Raw genomic sequence first — 21,828 nt, 5'->3', positions numbered from 1 at the left:
TTATTTAACCAGCATCACACACTAAAATGGGGATAACCTTTTTAAGGTCTACATATTATCAAATATAGCATCATTTTTCAAGCCAGTAAAGTGAAAAATGCAGACAGTCATGGTGTTGCATAAATGACATTTGAGGTGTTCCAAAGTGACAGGGACTTGCATGTTTTGACTAGCAGTTCAAAACACTTTTAGCAGAAGGCCTCTAAACCAGAGTCCCTAAATCACTGGCCACTTTTGCAAATGCAGGCCTACATTTTTTTAAAATTCACTTTTAATAATTTAAAGTGTCATCTAGGGAAGTAACATTTGGGTTTAAATTTATGGAACCAATTGAATGTGTGATATAAATCTATATCATTCAGCAGTTACTCCAGGAGTGAATCTTGCAGAGATTCTTAACCTGATAGTGGGCCCTTAAAAGAAAAAGAGCAGGAAGGTATTGAATTGGAACAACCTAGCGTCTCTCTTGTGTTTGTCTTTGGTAAACACTGCAATTTATTTAAAGCACATGGAAGGGAGAAAAAATATGGCAAAGTTAAATCCCAACAAATTGTTTTATATTTACAAATGAATTAGATTATTTGCATTTGTTGTGTTTTTGAGTCTCTTTGAAACTGCAAATTAATGAGAAAAAATTATTTCCGAATCTTATTTTACTTAAAGGCGAGTTTAGCGAAGGCAATTTGCATGTAAATCAACGTTTACCTGACGCGTGCAATTTCCACAGTTAGATAAACCATAACATGAAACAGATGAAAGACATGGGAACTGTATAAAAATTCTTTGAAAGATAATAGGCGGCAGTTTGCAATAAATATTCATTAAGGGAGAGGGTGCCCTATTCTCTCTCTGTGCTGCTCTCCATACAGCGCTCACGTCTTTCCGACAGCCTCCTTGTTGCATGTCTTTGCTCTCCTATTTCCTGCTTATTTAATCTGTCTGCTTCCTTGTGCTGTAGCAAGGGTCACTTTCATTATGGGATGTTCTGGGCATTTCTACCATCGGTCTGTATTTGTGTGATTTATAATGCAGACCAGGAGTGAGCCATGTGAAAAATTATCAGGGAGGCAAGAGCTATTCCCAGGCTAGGAACTAGCAGCCCTGGGCAATGCAAACAGTTGCTGGGGGCAGTAGGCTGCAGGAATGGGATGGCATTGTGGCCCTGCTGTGACTCACCTGCCAGCTTTTCCTGATGCACAGCCTCTGTATGCATATCCTGCCAGCACCCCACCACAGCTAGTGAAGGAGCATTGGAATGTAGGACACGGCAAGGGTGGTGAGCAAGGATCTACCCTACTCCTTTCACATTTGTGGGGAAAAAAGCTCTTTCCCCATGGGAAAATTTTCCCCTTATCTCTGGGGCAGCAATTGTTTCATTTGCCTGATCCCAAAATGTGAAGATCCCTGAGAGAATTTTCTAGGCCACAGCTGTGACCAAGAGGATGCTTGAGAGGAGTCCAAGCCAAAGGAAGCCACGGGCCAGGTCCTGTGTGCCTCTATGGTGTGGGTTGGCCGTTTGATGGTTCTTACATACACAGGGAGCATCAGAGATGCTATCAGGTATTTAGAAGTCTATGGAGCTTCTGGGAGTGATTGAGCATGCTTATCATTTCAGTCAAGCAACTGATACTTCAGCTAAAATAGACCACGCATTTACCACACTCAGAATATGGCTAAAAATTTCCTAAAACCTGTACTTTTAAAAACAACTAGTATGTGGCCAATTCAAAGATCAAATGTTCTGCATTATAGTGAATTCACACTGCAGTTTATTGTATGTATCTTCTGTACCATTATTGTCTGTTGTCTGATCTCATGCCTAGAGAGCCATCAAAAGCTGTGATGTATGGCCAGATTGTGGACTGGCAATATGCTGTGAAATTGTAATAGCAGCAGGTTTGCAACATATCTGGAAGGCTGTGTTCTCCCTCCCCAAAATAAGCCATTTTCTCAAATGACTGATCTCATGTTTGAAAGGCAGTATGCTCCTCATGTGCTGCACTGCAGGATTTCCCCCTGAGCAGCAAGAAAACACATGCTTGCTCAGGTGGCTGCTGCAGAGCAGACCTTCCTTAGGACAGACCTTGCTGAAGCCCATCTCCTCACACCACAGCAGGACTGTGGGCTGGGGGATCCCTGCTGTTCTCACTATTCAAGTGCAGTTCCTATTGCTTTGTTGATTGTAAGAGTCATCTGTCACTTTCCTTTCCTAAATTCCATCTCATTCCATCTTGCCAGCCCGCAGGACTGCAGCCAGAGCATGTCTCTAGGGCTTGGTATGTCCTTGGGAGCAGCCGTCATCTTCCCTGCTGCTTCCTCCTGCACCTGCATTGTAGAACTGTGTGACCACTTTCAGCTACAGAGCCAGCTCCACTTGCTCACACTCTCTATTTACATTTAATATCCCTTAAATGATTAAAGCAAACATTCCTAATTAAATGTTAACGTGCTGTAAGTATCTGCAGCCAGCGTTTTGTCCACTCCTCTAATCTCATATATGTGGACATAGCCCCAGGACTTAAGGAGAAAATTACTTTTTGAAACTTTGATGGGGGAAGCACGAATAACTTATCCAGTCATCCCCATTAGGTTAACTCTTTGCCCTTGGGAAGATCATTGTGCTGCTGCATTCTCAGGGGTGGTTGATGGCAGCCTGTGTATGCTCAGGGCCTCGTGTTGCTGACTCAGCATAGGGCAAAATCAAGCCTACAGAGGTTCTGTATGGGCTGAAGGGACAAGGAGCAAATCACATTGTTATAAAAATGAGATGTGGATTCATGTAGTTTTATTTTTCTTTCTCCCTCTCTTTCTCTATATATATGCCATTAGATTGTTTGCATTTCTCAGTCTGCTTTGTATTCCAATTAAACAGTGGAGTTTTGTTGGTGTTTTATTTTCCTCCAAAAAAGGTTCTTTCCCACTCGTGTTAGACTGTGCCAACACCTTGTTTGTGGTGTGTCACTATTTACTGCAACACTCATTGCTGCAGTAAATGGAGTTCCTGAGGAAGACGTTCCTGCAGTTTCACTCCCTCTGCCGACTACTTCTGCAACACCACCACTGACAGAGCTTAAAAGGTGGTGAGATTTGCTCCAGTGCCAGGATATTCCTTGAGCAGCACTGTCGCTGTAAGACAGCTGTGTGCACTCTGCCCCCGCCATTTGCTTCCCTGGACCCCAAAGCAACTCTGAGGTAGACAGGAAACTGTTGCACTCCCCCATTTTTTCCCACTTAACTTTCAGTCAGTCTGCTCTTTACATTTTTTTAGAAGTTTGTTCATCTGTGAGGTGTTTCAGAGATACCTTTTGTTTTGAGGTTGCTGTGGTATTTTAGAGATGTGTTCCCTGTTCTTGCTGTCTTTTGTGATAACCAACTTTATTCTTTCATAATTTTTATTTCTTTAGTATTAGAAGTAGGTCTTCTGAAAATAATCTGTTTATACAGACAAGACAGATGTGACCAATTCAGTTTTAAGTCCAATGTACGTTTCTATCTAGAAGTTCCCCTTGCACAATATTTGACTCATTCCTGTTATATCAGTGCTCAGTGTTTGAGAAGATTATTGAAATCTATCCACATCTTGGCTAATGAGCACATATAAACTTGCTTAGGATCTGAAACAGTAGACTGCATCCTCACATGGTTTATTCCAGTATGGCTCCAGTGAATTTTTCAGTTTTAGTCCCTCATGTTGCAGGTCCTTAAGCACTTATGTATCAGCCATAAAAATACTTTCAGGCCATTTTAAGATTGAGCAGTTATTGAGGGAAGGCAAGGTGGCTATGGAAGTACTTTGCTGCTATTGGGAAGACAGCTTCTTATGTGTGCTTCCTATATTAATGTTGTCATCTAAATATTTTCTCCTTATGCTGCAGATGATGGTGATTTTCTTTGCTTGATGGGACAGTTTAGTTGGTTGGAATCTTCTCACCTAGAAACTCCAGAGACATTAAAAAGGTCTTCTGAAGTTGTTCAAGCTTGCTTTTTGATGTGTTCTACATTTTATTAGAAGAACTGAGAGTGTTCATCAAGCTAGAAAAAAGTGTGTCTCTCTGTAGTTCCTTGGACATGCCAGTCATCGGTGTCGTAGACGTACATGAATAAATGATGGCACTTACTAGTGGCTGACCCCACGGAGCCGGTGAGAATCTACTCCAGCTATTAAATATGAAAGAGCAAGCTGAATACCCACTTGTCAAATGCTTGCTTAGTTGGCAAGGGCCTGTTGTTTCAGAGCTGATGGTTCAGTTTCTTAAACCCAGCTCTCCACATGTGTCAGCATACTTGTAGACAACAAACTGGATGTAGATGCCCAGGTAAATAGAAATGAACTTGACAAAGAATGAAAGCTGTGCCTCTTGGGTGACAAACAAGGTCTGCTCACTTTCCCTGGAGTAACATCTCGTTCATGGGGTACTAGAAATATTATATTCATTGGTCCTGAAACTTACTCCAGACTCTTTCTAGAAGGAGGAGCAAGTCCCCTCATGGCCTTGTTTTAGACTGCTTACAAGGAAAATGCTTAAGTCACCTTCATTCATGTCAAGTTCCTGCAAGAGAAAAAAGCCATCATGAAACAGAAGCTACGGTTATAGCTTTTGTTTAAGAGGATGCTGTCAAGCCCTTTAAGCACAAATACCAAATATGTCTTCAAAGTTCTGAATTCTCCTGAGAACCATACTCTATATTCCACTACAGTAGTCTTGCTTTTTAAAACCAGTCCTCTGGTATTTATTAATCTGAAGGAAATGCAGGACCCTTTCAAGCAGAGATAAAAAAAAATGCTCACGGTTGATGGCATGGAATGCTAGTCTAGTATTCTGAGCAGCAGCTTCACTTTGTGATGTCTTGTCTACGTTCAAATCCCCAGTGGACATGGTTGTTGGGGCTTTTTAATAGCAATTCACATGCATGCTAATTTTTCCCTGCCTCAGTCCTCCATCCATAAAATGGAGCAATAGGTTTGTGGGAATAAATTTTTGCAGTGTGGTGTAGAATTCACACCTTGAGATGACAGAGTTGTAAGGAAGCAAGTAAAATGCTCCTGATTAGAAGTCAAAGTTTCACATTGGTCCCCATATTCTTCACCGCTGCTGAGCATTAAGGTGATTAAAGTTAAAAATTTGCATGCTGTTGTCAGGTTTTGATTAATATAAAAATATTTACTTGCACAAGGAAATAGAGTTCAAAATGAGTGTTATCTAATGTACTTTAGATCAGCCAGTTAGCAGACAGAAGCTGTGCTATGTGACTCAGGTGAATATTGCAAGTCATTCTGTAATCAACTGATTGTTTACTGCCACAAGCTCAAGAAAGGCACAAGGGCTGCATTCAAGCTACCCTGGAGAAAAACACTACTGATGACTTATTTTAAGAGGTGTCATATGCAAGGAACAAATAAGAAATTAGGGAGTGTGGGTTGAGGAGATGAATAGATGACCATGATCACTTCATCCAAAGGTCATTGATGCTTTCCAATAAATCCAAAGAGAAATTTAAGTCCTTGTCTTTTTTCTATGCAGTTTAAAAACCAGTGCAGCTGGTAAGAATATTTTACATTGCACACTTCATCCCATACCAGAAAATAGCATCCTTAGAAGTGTTATTATGCAACATATTAAATGTACTTTTACTGCATTTCATAAATTTCCAATTTCCACAATAACTGATATTCTTCAAAGTCCTGACTTAGACATCCTGTGACTATGGTATAATCACAGGTTTCTTGTGTTTGAATGAAAAATATCTGTTTTCTTCTTGTATTTGTGAAAAATAACTTGAAAGCATGATTCATAAAAGCTCAAAAAATAAATTTCAAAATTAGAAAGTCAACATGCATGTTTTCAAATCTCACTGTCTTTAAGCCCATCCTGGGATTCCTTTTTTTAGGCTTGGCTCATTATTTTTGACATTATTTTTGTTTGGGGATGACAATCCTGTAGGTGAATGCTGAAGTCTTGCCTGGTTCCATTGTGCCTGTTCAGCTCTGTACATGCATGCAGCAGTAGCTGAAGTGAGGGTTTTGGTGGTGACATTCATGGTACTATTGAACTTCTGATATTTCTGCATTGGGACATCACGTCTTTTTTAGGACAGATTTAAATTAAATGCTTAGGGTGTCCGTACCCACAGAATATTCATACTGTCTTTTAGATTGTTCTGGGATTGGGAAGCACAGCCAAGGGGCAAATATTAACATATCTTTGAACCTTATGAACCTCCTGAGAAATGTTACAGCACTAACATTCAATATCCACCAAATTATTGAGAATTATATGACACCTATCAGTCACTTTGATGTTCATGGGACTTGAGCAGTCTGCATCTGACTCACCCTTTGCTTTGTGACTGGTACCCTTGTGCAAAGTGATCCTCTCTTCCAAGCCTTCCTTGCTGATTGCAGCACATCTCTTTCATGAATATGTTTCTGTGCCAATTTTACTCCCTCTCAAGAAGCTGCTTCAGCCTAGGCTGGCTCTGCTCTTGTGCCTGTTGTCCTCTCCAGCTGACAATGCTGCAAATCCGTGCTAGCCAGCAGAGCCCCATTGCCATGACCAGCTACAGTCACCTGGATGGTTTGTTCCCATCTTTTGCCTTTGGAAGCCTTATACACTCCATGGGGATGACTCAGCTGGTTCCTTTTCCTTATTGCCAGCATTAGGTTACCAGCACCAAAAAGCAGGCTGCTTGTTGTTGCACAGCCAGATACCCCAAGATCAGGGCAGCACTGACCTCTTGGTGATTTTGCTACCTCTCAGCTCTTAGTGTTTTGTGGTGTGAAGCAAATTTTACTTTAACTGAAGACAAAGTCACTCATTCTGTAGCATGTGCAGAAAGGTGCAGTTTATTTATTACTGGAAATATATGTCCCCACCCGTGTAATGCTGTAATTTTTCTTCAGTGGAGAGACCCTTGGTAATATAGTAGTGGGACTATCAAAAAAAAAACCCAAAAAGTACCTACTTAAAATTTATTTAAATCTTCATATTTCATTTTGAGAACAATCCAGCTGATTAAAATCCATACTATTTTCAGTTACAAAAGTTTTGACAGCATAAATCTACTTTTTGCATTTTCTTATATCATTAAACTGTTCTACTCTATGCTAATGCTTAGTAAAGAGGGTTATTAGCACTGAGGGCGAACCTTAAAAGGGCTGGAGGTTTGATTCATCTATGAAGCACCGACAAATTTGGATTAATTATTCAAATCTAATCCAAACCTCTCGAGTCTGCAAAATTGGGCTGGAAGTCTCAAGAGAACAGGTTAGCTTGTGGGATTTCCAGTGCTGCCTGCTTAGTTTTCTGATGAGTCTACATCACCAGTAAAACCTTTTAAATGTACCACTTTTCTAAATTATATTTTATATTCAGCATAGCCTGAACAATGCACCTTTAAGTTTTCAGCACATGTGAGAAATGTTCCCTCGCCATAATTCTGCCTTGGTTTTTTTTTGGGTGCAGTACCTAGCAGTTCCATGGAATTGAGGGTTAGGAGCTTAAAAAGGAAGAGAAGAGGCTGCTAAGATCACTGCATTTTGAAAGTGATATCCACAGCCATGTTTCCTTCATTGCTAAAAGGTGTAAATTGCCCCAAATATTGTGAGGATTTTGGTTTTTTTTGTGCTGGGGGGTGATTCTGTTGTGAAAAGGTTAGTGTTTATTTAGCATGACAAACAGCTTTGAGTTCCTAAAGCTCATAATTTAAAATTGTGTACATACTTAATATTTGATCCTAAATCTGCTTCCAGTTGAGTCCCCTGATAATTAGATGTTCTAGGGCTGTAAGAAATTGTCCTGTGTCTAGGCAGAAAAATATCACCTGTCAGGACAAAAATTATGCTCGGAGGGACAAGCAGTGAGTCTGGTTTTATATTTGCAGGGTAGCTAGCACAGCAGGGTCCCTATCTTGATTTGAGACCTCTAGGAACTACTCCAAGATAAATATCAAATGATAACTCACACCATTCTGTAAGAGGACTACAGATTTTCAAGGAACACTAGGTAATTTTGATTTTATGACCCCAAGAGGAATAGCACAGACTTTGCTTTCCATTTAATGGACAGGGGTGCTCGGGTTCTCTTGCTCAGTGACAGGCCAGCAGGCAATGCCGACCCTTGTGTGTGACCTGTGATCAAAATTCCTCCAGCTTCTCAGGTACCAGTTTACCTCAGGTAAAAGAAGGTTCAAAGGCACTCTGTGGAAGGTAAGACATTCATCCCCTTTCTGGGATGCAGACAGAAAGCGTCACAGCTCATGGGTTTTGCAGTAAAAGGCAATTAATTATCACCTCGATGACCTCCTTTGCTATCAAATCACTACTCAAATGATTTTACTACTCTTTATAATGTGGCCAAATCCTGACAATTTTATCTATTGATTTCAATGAAAAGTGATGAGTGCTCATTACATTAGAAAACCTTGTATTTTATGGTTGTGCCACCTGACTTCAGGGAGCTGCTTTTATACACATATGTGTATTTATGTACTGTTCCTCTGCTCTCCCCGTGTGTCATTTGTACAGTGGGGTGTTTAATATAATCCAGTCAATATAAGGTTCAGAATGTATTCTGACATGTTTGGTGGCTGGAGATCTGTCTAAAACCTTCATTTAGTGCTCTTAACCACTTCTGGAAATCAGAAAGAGAATTCTTAATGTTCTCATTTTTAAGAGAATAATTATTTGGCCAGCCCCTGATTTAAAACGTTCAGGTGGATATCACTCTGCGATAGTTGTAGTAAAAGACAATTTGTAAAGCACAAGCTTTTCACCACTAAAATTTCACCATGCAGATGAGGTGGGAGACTGGGAGCAGCAGCTTCATGGATTCCTTTCCTCTGTCCTCTCCTTTCTGGAGAAGGAAATAGGCCTGGAGCAGCTGCCCCTTCTCCCTTCCAATGTGTTTCAGTGCTGAGTCTCAGGGCTGTGGAGCTCTGCACACTCAAAAAGGAGATCCTTTTTGCTACAGCTGTTGCTCCTCTTTATCTTGAGAGTCCCAAGGGCAGAAGAGTCAGAAAGGAGGAGATTTCAGGCAGACAGGGGCAATTTGTTTCTTCTCCTAAGTAGTTGCTACATCTCTTTCACCAAAAAGCAAGGCAACTCTCCAGTGCAAGACAACCTCCCAGAGGCTGCAGCTCCCATAATCATTCCTGCACCTTGCTCACCGTGGTTTCAGTCCTCACAGCTGACTCACTCCAGTGGCCCAAGTAAGATCTGAGTTCCTCCTCTATCTCCCTGAGTAGCAATGATGAAGGGAAGGAGGGGGAAAAGATGCTGTGAGAAGCACAGAGCCTTCATGCTTCTGAAGAATGGCAGAAGTGGTCTAATATTTTCAAGTGAGGGGGAAAAAAAAGGCTGTGCTATCTCTGCTGTACTGATGCTCCATTTCTGTTCTAAGCACTGGTAAAACCAAGGAGAAATTTTTATTTTCTTTTTCCCATACTGAATTACAGTGGGGAGACAATGCCTCCACTTTTCAGTCCAGTCAAACTTCTGATTTCAGTGTTGCCCGTTGGGCTTTGAGGTCTGCTTATATGGGTTGGAAGGGTAGAGATGTGCCCTACTGACCATACTTCTCCTGAGTCATTGTGACATGGTCTGTTGAAGAAGGTTTTGCTCCTTAGGCAATGAAAACTTAAATAATTAACTTGTTCTTTAAGGAAGTTCAGGGATCTTATCTCCTCTTGTCTAAGGAACAACCTTGACTTAAGCATGATTCAAGTCCTCAGCATGACTTTGACTCTCCAGACCAAATTGCCCAACATAACTCCTGTCTATCTTTCTTAGCTAAGTTATGCCACCTGTCTGCAGATTTTTCCAGCTCCTCCAGTTGCGCATGGTAACTTTGGTGAGGCCTGGCTGGGAGGAGAAAGCTCTCTCCATGGGGAATATGCATTCTTCCTTCAAAGGTTTCCTTGCTTTGGGATTTAGGGTTGGTTTGTTTGTTTCTTGCATGTTCTGTGATACTGAGCTGTGGTAGTAGCCTCACTAACAGCTGTCAACCCCCCAACAGAGAGACAGGCAGAGCGACCAAACCCAAACAAGCCACAAAACTAAATTCAAAATGTGTTCAGAGAAACATGCTACTTCAAAGGCAGGTGTAGATGTCCCTCTGGAGCTCATTACTCCAGTCAGTGGAGGGAGGGGTAAGGGAGAGTGTGGAGTGGGAAGCAGTGTCTATTCTTCTCCAAAAACTCTAAGGACATGTGTAATAACCTGTCCCCCAATCTCTTTCCATCGGCCCACAGACCCTGGTCTCCTCTCCAGCCTAGCAACCTCAGACTCCTCAAAGGTGGACTGGGCAGGTGGATCCAGGAAAGATGCCTGCTGTCAGACACACTGACATGAATCCTCCACCAAGTGTGTTTCACACAAACAAAAATCACTCTAGTAGTTCTTGCTTGTGCCATGTGTGGGCACACTGGGAGCCTCCCCAGCAGGAGGTGAGGCCAGTATCCATGGCTTGTTTGCTTCTCCATCTTTCCTGAGACTGTCAGCCTGGGAGGCAAGTGATATCAGTGGTTGTAGATGGTGTGCCCTTTGTAGATTTGGGAATTGATTTCCATTAGACCTGTCAAGTTAATTTCAGATGGACTAACATCCTGGGATTATGGCCTTTCTGTAAATTTCTTTAGCCAGTGAGCTTGAAGGTTCCCTGGCAAAAAAAGGTTATTCTAAAATTATCTGCATTTTTTAAAAACTCTTCTGACAAGAGTTTTGTAACTCTTGTCACTTCAATCTGTTCAACTAGTCTGTCTTTCATGTCAGCTTGAAAGAAAAGCAAGAGTAAGTTTAGCAGGTAATGGATCATCTAACAAAAATTGGCTCTGATTCTTTAGTTGTTGCTGAGGTAGACAGCTTACAGTACACTGAGGTTATTTCACCCATGTGAGAATTATATCATGGAGGAATATAAATTTTATATAATGCATAAAGGAGGCAAGACTTAGAGTGTCCACAGATCATGTGCCAGCACTGCAGCAAGTTCCCTGCCCTCTTTGCTGCTTTCCTAGCCTGCTGTAGGAGGTGTCTGAGAGGAGCATAATGAAATCCCGCTAGAGGAAGCCATGGTAGGGCAGAGAAAGGAGGCATTTTACACAGCTTTTCTTCCTTGAGGGAGTGTTAATGGGGAGCCTCTGAGTTACCACATGCAGGGCTGTGTGAGCTGGTAAGACCTGTGGCGGCAGAGAGCACGTTCTCAGCTCTGCAGAGGTTGTGTGCTGCTGGGAAGGCAGGAGGGCGATAGCAGAGAAAGGCGATGTGATCTCGTGTGCCTCGTGTGGAGCAGTGAGGTGTGATAAGCAGCCGGGTGTTTGGGAGCCTGCCCTCAGAACCGGCGGGGAGATGGTGAGGCAATAAAAGCACATAGAGTGTAAGAAGTGCTGTGAGAAGCCAGCACACTGGATATCACACACGGCAGACATTGTGATGCTGAGTATCCCTGGAGAGAGAATACAGCCGAGCCGGCCCGCATTCCAAGGCTTCTAACAGCATTCCTGTGACTTTGATTGTTTGCCACTCATTCTCCCCATACGCAGGCAAGACCCACTGATCTGGGAAACTATTGCAGCTGTTGCTATAAGCCTCCAGAAGGATCTAAAAGCTAATTGCAACAGCTCAACCAGCTGTTAGAATAAGGACTACATTCTCAGTCCTCAGATCCTGGCGTGTCCCTGCGGGATGGAGTTTCTTCTTCAGATCTAGGAGGCTGTGGGGAAGCAGCTGTGTTCTTTGCTGAGCCTCGACTAACTAGACCAGGAGAGACTTTTCTGCCAATCAGGAGACTGAAAACTAAACAGCTGCTGTCATTTCAGGCCAGATTACGAAAGTTTTTACAAGGGGCTGGGATGCTGTGTTCAATTGATGCACAGTGCAGTTTGCCTTTCTGTTTCTTTTAACTGTTTCCCTTCTCAATGCATTAGAGACTGACTGGACTAAAGCCCAGTGGGTCATCCTATAGTTTTCAACTTTTCTGGGAGAATGCCATTTCATCTCCCACCTTTCCTTCTGCTAAAAGTTCGCAAGAATTTTCCACCTCCTCCATCTTGGACTTGCTGTAGCAAGACTGGGGGAGAGCTATTGCAGAGCATATTAGCAGGAGAGTGAGGACAAGCAGAAGGATCTTACAGAGTAGTAACAGTAATGGTGGGGAGTCTGCTCACTGCTGTTGCCTTAATCCACCAGGCTGTGTATTTTTATTTAGTTCCTCCCAGGTGAGATAACATTGGAAATAATTTCCCCCATTTCAGCTGTTATGGGGGAAGGTTTTTTCATCACAGTCCAGGGCAAGAATGGTGAGCTGAGGACAGTGAAAGACACTGGTTTGTGTAATCACCCTGCTGGGTGAGCACCTCTGAGAACCATGCAATTGCTAAGGATGAGATGCAGTAACACACCTGGCTCTGCCACCTAGCTAATAAGCTCACTTGGACTCAGTTCTTTATGGAAGCACTGGAGTGTGTCTGCTCTACAGTCCCTAGGATGATCCACTTACTCAAATTATCCATTTTTTCCTTGTCCTGTAGGGCATCCCTGTTATCTTCCCTCCCTATTATCCAAGATAATAGAGAGCTGACTAGCAATAATGCAGTCACAATGGCTCCGCAGTGTCTGAATGATTCCCATGTGATTGACATTGTGTGTCTGTCTGAAGCTTCCTGAAGAGCAATTCTCCATCCACGCTTCTGCTATCAGTAGGCATTAGACAGAACAGGGTCCTGTAGTGCAAGTCTATTAAAGCCCAAGAAGAAATCTGTTTCCCTATGACAAACAGAATGAGACATGAATGATACAAATGGGGGAGCAATTCTTTATGCTTATATGACTTACTGTAGATGTGGATCAAGGTCACAGGGGCATAGGGGTCTCTGTGTACTGTACCTGGGTTTCCTCAGCTCCCTGGGCCTATAGAAGAGTGCAGATAAACAGTGAGAGCAACAAACATCTCAAGTGTTTTTGTGTCTGCCAGCAAGCAGAAGCAGACTACTCAAATAGAAATAGCAAGGGGATTTAATCCCAAATTGTCATAACTCTTGTCTTTTCAACATTTAGAGATTCTAGTCTGTATCATAAAAAAAATTTAAGAAGATTTAACCTGTTCATGCTTAAGTGAGTCAAGGTTTTCCCCTCTCATCGTCTCCTAGCCCAACAAGCAGGTCTGAAAATCTCACAAGGAAACCTGGTTTCTAGCTTGGTTTTGCTAACTTGGTGAAGATGGATATAATTATTACTAAAATTCTAGTTTATCATCAGAGCTGAGGCTTGTGTGGGTCATCACTAGTAATCATAGCCCACTGAGGTTTGTCTCAGTGGTACAATACCACTGCCTTTGTGCTGCAGGTGGATCAATGTGGGAATGAGAGCAGGATCTGTGTCCTCCACATGTTCAAAATGAGTTCATGGCTAGCTGCAGTGTTGAAGGGCAGAAGCCCAAAGCTGCCCACGGTTTGCAGAGCCTAGGTAGGGGCTTTGAATCCAGTTTTGAGCTTTGCCTTGACATCCAGATAAACATGAGTAGCATCTCATGCAAATGGAGATTCCTTGTGAAGCTGAAAATGCAGTGAAAGGCTCAGCTCCTATCTGGTATAAGTCATAACACTGACCCGTGTACATTGAATTATACTGGCAGACCTGGTGGTCTAAAACTTATTACAAAATTGATATGCTTTCTATTCAGCCATTTTGTCGCTAGATTTTTTCTGCAAGTAATGCTAGCTTCAGTTCTCAGCCCACTGGCTGCTTGAGGCATTGCAGCTTTGACCATTCCTTTGCTTTCTCAGAGTGTTTTGCAACTCCTTACCTTTGTGCAATGGCAGTTGCTGCCTAAGTAGCGTGCCATGTGTGAGGGGAAAGGAGGAACTTTAAAAAAAAATAGAAAGTGAATTATGCACTTTCCAGAACTAATCTTCAGACACTTGATCTGTGCTAAAATGCATGAGGCTTTAGGGATTTGTGAACATTTTCATGAATAATAAGAGCTTCACAAATAACAGGAGAGTGAACTCGCCGATCTTATTCCCAAATCTTTTATATATGTAAGAGATATGATTGGCTCTAGCTTTCAGAAGGAGTTTGGCGGCAGGTCACTTTTTTTCTGATCAACAAAGAATAGGGCATGTGGGAAAGGAAGATGAAGCACATTATTTGCAGGGCTCCCACATCCATGAGTATTCTTGACTTTTATAGATTTTTCAGTAAATTAGCATAACTACATTATCCAAGATTTCTTGCAGTTGTTTTCCCTCCCCAAGTTGATGTGACTGAGAGAGAATGCGAATGCAACAGCTTAAAAAGAAGATGGGAGGAAATTATCATATTTAATATTGTTTATACAGAAACTGGCATACTTTATAGAGCATCATCTGATTAACTCATTTCCAGCCCTGCGGCGTGTGTGCGTCTATGACGGCAGGGAGGAGAAATGAGAGCTGGGCCGTGTTTTTCCCTGGCATGAGGAACTGTTGCTGTAACACTTGTGTGGCTGGCAGCCTGAGACATAATATTACCTAGAAGAAAACCTTCAAGTGTTGGATTAATTTCCCACCATCTGTATTCTGTCTGTACTGGAAATCTAGATCCAGAGAGAAAGACTGGGGAACAGATCTGAGTAGCTGGCAATTAGATTTGGAGAAATTAAAAGTGTTTTCAGAGACTCCTTACTAGTTAGCTGTTCAATGGCTTCAAGAGTTGGGTCAGCTGAGGAGCCAGTTTTGGAAAAGGCTCTTTGGCTTAGTGTCCCTAAAAGACTGGCAGAGAGGAGCATTGCCTTATTGCAGAGGTGCTGCCAGTCGCAATTAAGGACAGGTTGTTGGGTGCTGGCAGCTGAAAAAGGAATGCCAAGCTCTAAGGAAGCATCCAAGGAAATTGAGCTAAAAGTTATGACCAAATGGAATTTGCTCAAAAGGTGTACTGTTGTGTCAGGAAGAAACCTCGCCATGAAGCAGCCATAGATGTAGGGGGAGGAAATGGTGAATAGTAAAAGATCAAAATAGAAAGGTCTGGAAGGAAGAGGGAGCTGCAGAAGGAAAAGGTGAATTTCAGGCATCTGTCATTTCTTCCTTGGCTGCAGCTTGCTTCAGCAGTGAACCACGGCGAGCAAAACCCTCAGGGGAGAAGATAAGTTGCTGAATATTCAGTGTAGCTGCCTTGTGTGGAGCCCAGAAGGGATGGCCCTGTCTCAGCTGCCACCCAAAGCACCAAGGGTCCTTCCAAAGGTGCAGCATGACAGGGAGGTAGGGGGCTGAGCAAGGATGGTGCAGCTGCTGGTGGGAGCTCTTCCTGCTGTAATGTGCTTACATTTGTGTGTTGTTTTCTTCTCTTCTAGGTAAGTGCATAAAGTGCTTATGAATGGTTCTAAGGCACTCTGGCAGATGCTATACTGGGATCTCTCTGGCTTCTCCAAAGAGGAGGAAAACACAGCCCTCTCTGAAATGGTAACACCATAATCTGTGAAGTAGATGTGTCAGTGATTACTGAGCAGTCCCCCCTGTAGTTCTGTCTGTAAATCTGGAGTTTTCTTGCATTTAGTGATAACCCAGAGCCAGTCAGAAATGCACACACTGTCTTACTCAGCCTGGGGGTTCCACCCCCCAGTGCCAGGTGACAATAGTCCCCTTGATGCCATAGCAGAGCTTGCATCCCATGGACCTGCATCTCTCATCTGACATCTTTTGCCCCCACTGTTTCCAGCTCTTCTTCAGGCCTCCCTGTAGGATTGTTAGATATTTTCTAGAAGAACAGCTTAAATATCAGCCCAAAAGTATTGTGGTCTTTGTTTCTCTTTTTGATATTTTCTAGAAGAACAGCTTAAATATCAGCCCAAAAGTATTGTGGCCTTTGTTTCTCTTTCTGCCTTCAGAAATTGTTGGATATTTGGGCACTGCAGAAATCCATACAGTCAATTTCATACCTTACCTCATCAAGTGCAGGGAGCTCCCTGGACGAGATTTTCTAAATTCCTTTTCCTCTGGCTGATTTCTGATTCACCCAGTGGGGGATTGTTTTGAGAACATAGTGACAACCAAGCAAAAAGAAAATTCAGAACAACACTTGGGGCAAAGCTCCTTGGCAGTGAGATGAATTGAGCTACTCAAGGGAAATGCTGGGAATGCTATTGTTTGTGATGTTTAAAACTCTCTAGGTCAGAAATTGCAGGAAGAAGTTCTGTGCTTGGCAAATGGACATACTGGTGGAAGCGATGGGTCTTTCTTGTCTCTGACAGCTTTTATTTATTATTATAATTTATTGTTTTATTAGCTTCGGATCGTTGACTTCACCTCTAGTTCAGTTTTGCTGTATATACCACGCAGTCCATTATAAGCATGGAACTAAATGAAGTGCTTTTGTGCTGATGTGGTGCTTGTTTGTTTCCCAGTGGAGCAAGGTGATATAAGCACATGCATTAAATATATTTATGACAAATTTCTCATCTATTACTTTTATTTAGAGTGGTTTTGAAGTAAAGTAGATTCTGCTGGAAAACAAACATCTTTCTGAAGGCTGACAACAAATCCAAAAGCGTATTTGCATTCTTACTGGTTTTATGTTTTGGGGTTTTTAAATTTGTTTTTTTTTTTTTTTTACAAAGACAGCTACAAAAGTGCAAGGGAGGTACCACTTGTGTGTTTACCACAAACCACTTTGTTTCATACGCAGCTGGTGTAATAGATCCTGGCTCATCAGTGCTTCTTGGAGGAGATATTGCTTTCCTGTTTTTTTAAGAACTAGAGTAGAGACAACACAGCTGAAGATACAGGCCATAACTGTTCTTCATGGTCTTGAGCTGGAGCAGCTTCCCTGAGCTGGGAGACATTTTGGAGCTACTCTGTCAAATCTTTATTGCTTTAAGATCAGGAAAGCAATTCAGCATTCAAGCATATGGTTATCATTAGGCAAATTTTTGTATATGAAAATCCCATCCTTTAGTAAAGAAAGAAAAGGGAAGATACTGTTAGGAGAGAAAGGAAATTATAATTTGATTTTTTGTCCCTAAAAACATGGCAGGTATATGTACCTGTATATGTTTCCTGAGAGCTACAGAGCTGTGGTAAATGCCAAGCCCTCATCTCTGTTTTAGAGCAGTATGTGCTTCCCGAAAGGAAAATGATGCTTACATTAGATAATAACGTCAAATAACTGAAGAGATTTTCACTGAAGTTGATTGCCCTCCTTCTTGGCAAATCTGCTACTTCCTGTCCTGACATACTTCATGGAAATGTTCTTGCTTCCAGACTTTTAACCTTCTTTAGTGTCCATCATTTCTCTAGGATATTAGCTTTTTTTGTTGTCACAGCCTCACTGATAGGCTTCAGCAGGTCTTAGCCCAGGTTGCAGCTGCGCTTATCTGGCTTAGCCAGATAAAATGCAGCTACGGTGTCCTGCACTTGGACCATGTTTATGAACATACCATGAAACTGAAATTCCTCAGGAAGAAATGCTTTTCATCATTTCTTGCCATAGAGCTAGATTGCCCTTTTTAAGAGAAAGCTATTAAAAATATCCTTCTACTGGGAAATGGTTAGAAAACCTTGAGTACCCTTTCATGGGGGTTCAGTTTTTATTTTTAAATTTTATACTTTTTAGCCAGACCTTTTCCCTCTTGTGTGGTTGTCTTTCTTATTTTGATCTGTGGTTTGGTTTGCTGTTTCTCAACTCACTCCCCCAAAAAAACAATTACCAGATTTTGGGGGAATCTTAGGGCCTTCAGGAAACCCTTTATCCTCATCTGTAACCAGCAGGAAGGGAGTTAGTATAAGAGTTTGTATCCATATACGGTGCAGTCAGCTGACATTACCTCTGATGGTGACCATTTTTAGTGAACTGAGCTAACATAAAATGTCCATGTATCCTGTTTCTTGTTTTATTTTGTCTTTTTTCCCTTTCACATTCTGCACTGTACCATCCTCAATTGCACATCTTCTGGGCTCTTCTCCCTGAGGCTGTGGAAGAGGCCTGCCAGATTCTCCCAAATGCACTTTAACAAACATCATTAGGGAGCCTCGTGGATGGTGATCGCTACCTCTAGTGGTGCTGCACCTTGCAAGCAAAGCTAACAGGAGGCAGGATTCAAAAAGCAGTAGTGAGGACAGGTTTTAATTGCCATGCTGAGAGCTTAGATAAGAAGTCATGAAAGAGTTTGGGAGAATGTGAACATTTATATACCATAGTAAGACCCTAAGGCTGCAGAAGTGTTAGAAAATGCTTCCAAATTTGGCTACTAAAAGCATGAGAACATGCAAGCTGCTAAACGTTTCCTCCTCATTCCCTTGCTTTCCATATTCTCCACCAATTAATTTGCTTTTCTTGTCCTTCTCTGGCCTTTCTTTGTTTTCACATTCTGTTCTCTTTCTGATCTTCTGTCTTGATTGCCTGAGTGATTCCTCTCTGTCCCGCATACTTCTTTTCATGTGTTTGCAATTTTTCTTAATCTACAATAAAGCCAGTGCCTGATTGTCTTTGAAAGTGGATTCTACCTGAGCTATTTATCAGCTATGTAGATTGCACTTCCTTCATCTTGTTAACTATTTGGGATATAAAGACATATTGCATGCAGTCAGTGGATAATTCAGTTATAAACTATGCTGCATACAATTTCCATTTTTTGTCTGTTATTGTGGAAACTGATGTGAAAAATTTCAGCCTAATACAGCTGACTTTTTTGTTGCTCCTTTCTCTCAAAAATTCCTGGCCCTTTTCTCCCAATGTCCCTTTTGGGTTCTTAGCACTCTTCTTCCATTGATCAGTTTAGTTGAATCTACTGCTGTATGGATTTGATCACATGGATCCTCATCAAATGACTAAGCAGAGTGCAGTGTTCCTGAGAATGAAGGACCCGGTGCACTAGCAGGTAGCATCCAAACAGTCATTACTCACTGCAGGATGCTGTTTGACCCTAAGCTGTAGCAGAGGGAGCCCTCTTTTAACACCTCTGAACTGAATTTCGTTCAATAGTTGCAATCAAACTGGATCCTTAATACTTGCAAATTCTTGTGTGGGCCAACTAGTGGATTTATGTATGGTTTAATGCACAAAGTTCCCAGATGATACAGAGAGTACTGGAGGAGAGGAGAAAGAGTTTTGAGCTTCTTGTTACGTAGTAGTCACTTTTGTCCAGTGCTGTCAACATTACCAATATAATGGGCTCAGCAACGGTCAGAAAAAACCCAGACATTGGCACATCAGAGCTTTTATGGGCCCCCAGAGACTGAGATGTTGTGAAAGGCTGGCAAGTCTTGTCTGCCCATGATATGCTGTCTTTAAAGTGCCTGTCTGCATCAGTCTGTGTCAGCTGGTGAAACAAACCCAGCCAGCAGCTCTCTCTTGGTCCTGTCCTTTCATTTGATGATAAAACAACTGTTGAAGTCTCCAGATGTGTGCTGTGGTGCTGTTCAAGTAAGGAGGAAAAGGAATCAGAGGACATGGGGACCTTTGATAGATACTAAATTGAGGAGGGGAACGGTCATTCCTGTCTCCTGGGCTTGGGTCCAGGTGAACACGCGTAGGTGGAGCGGGATGTAAATGTCTGCGCGGGCAGTGCAATGATCTGGATCTGAGATGATTTGGAGGAGGTGTGTTACAGCAGTTAAATGCAGGACAATTATTTGCTGGGAGCTGACTTTGATCTTGGAACAGGACTAGTGTGTGAGATGAATTTTGCTAGGTCTTGGTCTGTCTCCAGTTCAGTGACTCCTGCATGAAGAGATGGATGAGATTGGAGTGCAGCCTGCATTGCAAGGGTCAGCCTGGGTCCTCTCTTTGGGGAATGCATTTTCTTGGCACTTGGGCTGTGTCAGATAGCAAAACTGGCAGAAAATATCAAGAATTAGGGAACAAACCTAGAAACAGAAGATATGCACAACTCACTGTATGGGACAGTATCTGCCTCATTGACTTGCAAGCCCAAGTTTCTCTCAGGAATTTATTTTTTATATCTTGCATCCCCTGGTTTCTTTGGCATAGATCCTTACATTGGTTTCTGGGATTCTAGAGGATTTCTGGATTTCTAGAGGTAGTATCTCTTCCCATAAACCTATTAAAAAAACCCTTCTACTTTAGGCATCTTGTGCCTCCTGGCATACACAGAGCTCTGTTTGGTTACAATAAATGTCTCAGTTAAAAGTTTAGATGGGAACACAGATGTCTAGGACTATTTCTGGGAAACACATGGAATTTTCCAGTACTTCTCTGACCTACACATAATGGGTACAACACGTGCCACACAAACAATGTTTACATGGATGACATTTAGGCTGAGTGGAAATACTGCCTCTCCATTCAAAAATTAATTTCCTCACGACTTTTCTGAGTGGAAAATGCCTGACTGCCTTTGTTGCTCCCTTTCTCTCTCTCTGCCTGCCCTTTAGACACTGCTGAATGCAGGATGCCTGTTCTGCTGGCTGCCCATGCTATGGCCATCCCTGCCTTTGTTTTACACTTGAAGCCAGATGTGCTCTACACCATCCTAGAAATTACGAGCTTCTCTTTTTTTGAGAGGTCTGGCTGTGGGAAATACCCACCCTGACCTGAGTCCCTGCACATCTTTGGGCCCACCACAGAACCACCAGTGAGGACTCACAGCAAGGTCATTCCGTGCTTGCATTGTCCTCCAGAGAGATCCACATGCCAGCAGAGTTAATTACACTAACAGCCACAGAAATTATATTGGCCCACCACTGGCCTAGTGAGATGAATATCTCCCTTTCTTACTCACAGGGGGATGTTAATGGTATTTTTATTAACTGGTGACCTGTTGACTGCTATTAGAATATAGATTGTATGCATAAACCAGGTCAGGGTACTGAAGATATGATTATAGAGCAATTACTGTGTCAGCCAGTGTGGCTTCTAATCAGAGCTGGCAAAGAGCCTTTGGAAGCCTGAAAACTGTTTTTGGAGTCCAGCAAGAAGAAACAGCTTTGGATCAAAGTGTGTATTGTGCCTTTGCATCTTTCTGGAATTAAATGTCTGATTTTTATGATTAGGATGGGCAGTCAAGGCAGAAAGAAGACTTAAGAAGCTCAGCTTTTAGTGGAACAGAACTGATTAGGGGAGTTCAAAATTTGCAAGCTTTTTCTTTTTTCTCTTTTTGTTTTGTTCTCCCTTTTCTCTCTTTGTTATTATATGTTATATGTTTATTTCACTGAGCTGGCTAAGGGTGCTAATTCTGCTCTTGCCCTTTAAAATAAATTGCAAGGTCATGTGGCTGAGTGTCTGGAATGTCAGTACAATTATTACACTAATATATGCATTTCATTTCATGAAGGCCATAGCTACAGAACCACGTTTAGAATTGTTCAACATTTGTCAGAATTATTAAGGAGAAAAATTAATGATAAAATTGAGAGCTGTTGTGTCAGATGTAGAAAACAGGGGCTGGCTTTCTCTTAGGAGCCACTATTCCTTTGGAGATTGGATTGAATACCCTGATTCCCAAAGACTACCTCTGTCTCACTAACAGCACCACTGCTGCCAGTGAAGTGACTGGAATAGGAGGAAGAACCACTTCACATGGATAAGAGCTCAAGGCTCATGTGTGGCTTGACTGATGCTTGTAAGCACATTTATATTATCTGCACTTATGGGTTAGACAACAAACTGTGTTGAGTTTACCAGCACACCTGCCAAATATACTTAAATTTGATTTTTTGTAGTGATGGGGATTGGCTTTATTGGAGAGCAGGGCGCAGCACTATTTGCATGTTTATGATTATCCTCTTCCAAAACAAAAGTATCCTAAATTGTCTGAGATTTGAAAAACTAAGTAATCTCATGGTAATCTGAGACTGAAACTGGGTTTTTTACTCTGGTTCTCTGGTTTATGAAAATAACAT

General features: G+C 42.0%; 1 protein-coding gene across 1 annotated transcript in view; it reads left to right on the top strand.

Annotated features, from left to right (window-relative positions):
* The window catches only part of LSAMP (limbic system associated membrane protein), a 986,356-nt gene that overhangs the window by 452,893 nt on the left and 511,635 nt on the right, over positions 1-21,828 (top strand). The gene's annotated exons all lie outside the window — the stretch shown is intronic.

This window comes from Ammospiza nelsoni, chromosome 2, assembly GCF_027579445.1.
Source record: "Ammospiza nelsoni isolate bAmmNel1 chromosome 2, bAmmNel1.pri, whole genome shotgun sequence".
Classification (NCBI taxonomy): domain Eukaryota; kingdom Metazoa; phylum Chordata; class Aves; order Passeriformes; family Passerellidae; genus Ammospiza; species Ammospiza nelsoni.
The sequence above is the reverse complement of the archived record's forward strand: the minus strand, read 5'-3'. Positions and strand labels throughout refer to the sequence as shown.